This window comes from Saccostrea cucullata, unplaced genomic scaffold (assembly GCF_032062105.1).
Source record: "Saccostrea cucullata isolate Sc308-1 unplaced genomic scaffold, CSIRO_AGI_Scuc_v1 ctg4217, whole genome shotgun sequence".
In the NCBI taxonomy this organism is placed as follows: domain Eukaryota; kingdom Metazoa; phylum Mollusca; class Bivalvia; order Ostreida; family Ostreidae; genus Saccostrea; species Saccostrea cuccullata.
The window spans coordinates 34258-38681 of NW_026931653.1; the positions used below are offsets into that span (position 1 = coordinate 34258).

Below are 4424 nucleotides of genomic sequence, written 5' to 3' on the forward strand. Positions count from 1 at the left end.
GGACACATTATTCACAATCAAGGTGGCTACTTCCATGCCAAAAATTAGAATTTAATATAATCAAAAAAAGCATATTTTCTCAAAAATGCTTCTCAAATCTGAAAGCTGCATAGAAAGTTGAATTTCCCCAACATTTTTCGATTGGCTGCCTTTTATATCCGGGCCCCGGCCTTTAAGTCTATCAATAATGGTGGGTATTTATCTGTACAACATTTATATTTAGTCTTATTATAATACATTCTACTACGTGCATTTGATTTAATTGGTGATTGATGCAGTCTTATTATGCTATATAAAAATAAACTCATTTCAATCTTAATATATGGCAACCCTATGGATTGGGGTTGTTTTATTCGAATTTGCCAATATGGTGTATTATTGATAAGTAACTTACATAAACTAACCATGATTTAATTTCCAGGATTTTACACCCCTATATGCTCGGGGTATTATTTCAGCAGGAGTTTGCACTCCTATATGGTCGGGGTTGAATTTACATATTTTACACCCCTATGGTGGGGGTTTAAGGTTGGTAAGTTGCTGCACCCCTATAAAGTTAGGGTTATTTGTTTTGTTAGAATTTTCACCAAATATGGTTGAGGTCTACTTTCTGAATGTGTTGTACAAAATTAGTAAGATACATACATGTACATTCTTTTATTGTTGGGGTTTCTAAAGATTCCTTATCTACGGACTTTATGCATAATGCATATATATTTGGAAATCTGTAAATATAATTACTTCACAGTTAAAAAGCATAATGTAGTTAATAGAAATTAAATAATAATGGATGCAGTTATAATACACACCACTGTAATATGTTCTGATACTGCTAGTTAGCATAATTGCATAAAACGAAGCAGTCAGGTCGGCTAGAATTGTACTACAAGCATCGATTGGGATATATGAATTTTATTCAAGTTTATCCAAATATTTAAATTTTAAAGAGTGTAATTTCTAACTGAATAATCAAAGTTTAAATTATTGCTTTCAATGGTCAGGTTAGGAGCTCTGAAATATTTTTATTGATTAGGTTTATATCTTCTTAAGAAATATTGTAGATGAATGAACCAGCTAGAGCGGGGCGACCAGCCACGGCCATAAGGCTAAGAAAACAAGTTCCAGCCGCGGCAGGTTCAGCCGATCAGGCAGCTCAGCAGGACGCTTCAGATACCTTACAGCCACAGCTAGTAGCAGCTGTAACAGAGCAAGTCCTAAAGGCAATCCGCGAACAGTCGGCTGGTGGTCAATCTGGGAGGAAAGAGGACGTGAACGCCAAAGAGGCTCGAGAGGAAGGAAACGTAGAAGACGGTCCTCTTCAGGTAGCATGTTAGACTCTAGTTCAGATCGAGATAAGTCGGATAATGACTCAGAGGACAGCTCATCCAGTGAGGAGAGTGATTCAGATGATGAGCAACAGCTCTTGTCAACTCCAATTTTTTCTCAAGTCGATATTAAACTCAAAAACAAAATATGGCAAAACAAGTACATTGACTTTGCAAAATTAATACCAAAAGATGATTTAGTAGGGATAAGTAAGTACACTTGAAAAGCATGGGAAAATCCGAATTTAAGCTTGTGACCTCAAAATCAAAAACAGCCATTAAATCTTTTGATCAATGGACCACAGTATTTTAAAAATTTTTGGCCATTTACTCTGAGAAATTCCCCAACTTGGTACCAGCGGTCATCAAACATGGTGAAATAGTGCGCGAGCTAGCGAGCAGACGCACAGGTTTGGCATGGTTATCATATGATAGGCAAGTCCGCAAGGACATAGAATCCATGTCAATTCCATGAGGGCAACTGCACTATGAGTACTGGGTTATGGCCACCACATCACGACAATCTAATTATGGCAATCAGACACATAATTTTCGTGGCCGATACCAATTTCAAAACAAAGGGGGGGGGCTATAAAGGCAAGAGAATACCCCAGAAATTGTTATGCTCTCCACAAAACGGGACGTTGCGCATCCCAGAACTGTAAATACAAGCACCTTTGCCCTCAGTGCAGAAAGCAACACTCAGTGCTTTTCTGCACATGGGGAGATCAATCACAAACCACTGTCCCAGGATCCCAAACCAGACAAAAAGAACCAACTAGTACAAGCAAATAGATTAATTGTCTCTCCCGTAAGATTATTAACCCTAGAACACTTTCTTAATGGGTATGATGAAGATTTAAAAACATTTTTATGTAAGGGTTTTGAAGAAGGTTTTCATCTTCAATATAATGGGCCGAGACAGTCAAGGCGTTCGTCTAATTTACTTTATAAGAACATGAAGATATTGTAGCACTAAAACTGCAGAAAGAAATTATTTGCTAGCGAAAACAGACATCGCATCAGCATTTCGAATTTTACCAGTTCATCCAAACGATCATGAGCTATTAGGAATTCAGTTTAAGGGGTCTTTTTATTATGACAAGTGCCTTCCCATTGGATGTTCTATATCGTGCTCCATTTTTGAGACATTTAGCACAGCATTACAATGGATTGCTTGCAGCAAATTTGGGGTTCCCAATATGTTGCATATATTGGATGATTTTCTTTTTATAGGTCCTCCTAATTCTGCCATTTGTCATTCATCATTAAAACAATTCTTATCTATGTGTGATGTTCTTGGAATCCCAATCAATCCGAAAAAACAGAGGGACCTTCAACAACTATGGTATTCTTAGGGATAGAATTAGAAACTATAAAAATGGAGGCTAGACTCCCACAAGAAAAAATACAAAAAATTAATATTGCACTTGATTCAGCCCAAAAAAGGCAGAAAGATCACACTGCAGAAGCTTCAATCTTTAACTGGTTTATTAATTTTTGCATGTTGTGTAGTCGTGCCAGGAAGAGCTTTCCTGCGACGTCTTATAAATCTAACAAAAGGAGTAAGTAAACCCCATTTCAGAATTCGTCTCAATAAGCAGGCTAGGCTAGATTTAGAAGCATGGAGTGAATTCATTAACAATTTTATTGGGAAATCTATATTCATAGATGACGTATGGCAAAACGCGGATAAACTTAACATGTACACTGATGCAGCAGGAGGTTTAGGATATGGGGCAGTTTTAGGCAAGAAATGGATTTATGGGGGCTGGGAAGAGATACATTTGCAGGAATATGATATTACATTTATAATATTTCCTATTGTCGTAGCGGTTGAAACCTGGGGGAGGGTTTTGCCAACAGCTCTATCCTTTTTTATTCAGATACTAGACATAAGTATGATACTATTCAAAGCTATCATCAGTTGCTAATGGATATAAGACAGGTAGAAAAGGAAATCAGCATCAACAGTGGAGGTAAATCAGGTGAGGTTAGTACAGATGTACCTAGAGAGAAGAAAGTTCACAGCCATGTGATTACCACTGCTACAGATGAGACAGATAAAAGGTTGTCAGCACTTGAAAGAAAGCTGGATGCTAAGGTGAGTGAAATAGAAACTAAGATGGATGACGAGTTTAACAAGATTTTAGAGAGACTTGAAATTCACTCTGCTGGAGGTTCAAATTTCAGAGGAAATTATGGCACAGGTAGAGGTTACAGAGGTAATGGTAGACACTATGTAAACAACAGAGGGCAACAGAAAAATTCAGGTAATGGATTTACAAGAAGAATGAGTCAAAAGATTAACCGCCTTTGCTGATGGCCAGTCAAAGGTTGGTGAATCTAATGGCCAACAAAGTAGTCAGTGGGTGAAAGTAACAAAAGTGTTGTCATGATTCAAGATCAGGCAATGTTAGCACTTATTGACAGTGGGTCTATGGTCAGTACCATTTCACTGTCAGCTTACAAAACTCTTATTGATAAACCTGACTTACGAAATATCAATTCTCTTGAAGTGTCTGTAGCTGATGGTTCTGCGTTACCATACCTTGGCTATGTAGAATGGTGTGTTAACATTCCTTTACTGTGTGAACAAGAGTTGTATGTACCTATTTTAGTTGTTTCAGACAATGAGTTCAATACACAATGTCCTATCAAACTGGGAACAAATGTGATAAGATTTTATAAAGATTTTGTCTGTTCCACAAGCATGGAAGTTAGCAGTCAACAGCATGGGAGGATCTTACTGCGTGCGTTCGATGAGTAAAAAGCCAATTGTGGTTGAGCCATACCAATCCTATGTAGTTCAAGGTCTGGTTATAGGAGTTCAGGGTGAGAATGCACAGTATATTACTGAATGTTTTGACAATGAGCCAAACTTCATTGTTTGTCCAAGAGTGGTTGAAATAGATACCAAGGCAAACAGCAGTAGAATTCAAGTGAAAATCTGCAATATTACTGCAAAGTCTATTACTATGAGACCGAAGTCTGGTGTGTGTCAGCTTAGTCAAGTTAAGATAGTGGACAACTTAGTTTCTCAGAAGTTTTCTGATAGCACTGTACATAGTGAGCACAATTTGTCAAATTTACCAGATG

General features: G+C 37.5%; 1 pseudogene; it reads left to right on the forward strand.

Moving 5' to 3' along the window:
• The first annotated feature begins 1061 nt into the window (after positions 1-1061).
• On the forward strand, positions 1062-1800 carry LOC134233216 (uncharacterized; annotated as a pseudogene).
• Positions 1801-4424: the final 2624 nt, after the last annotated feature.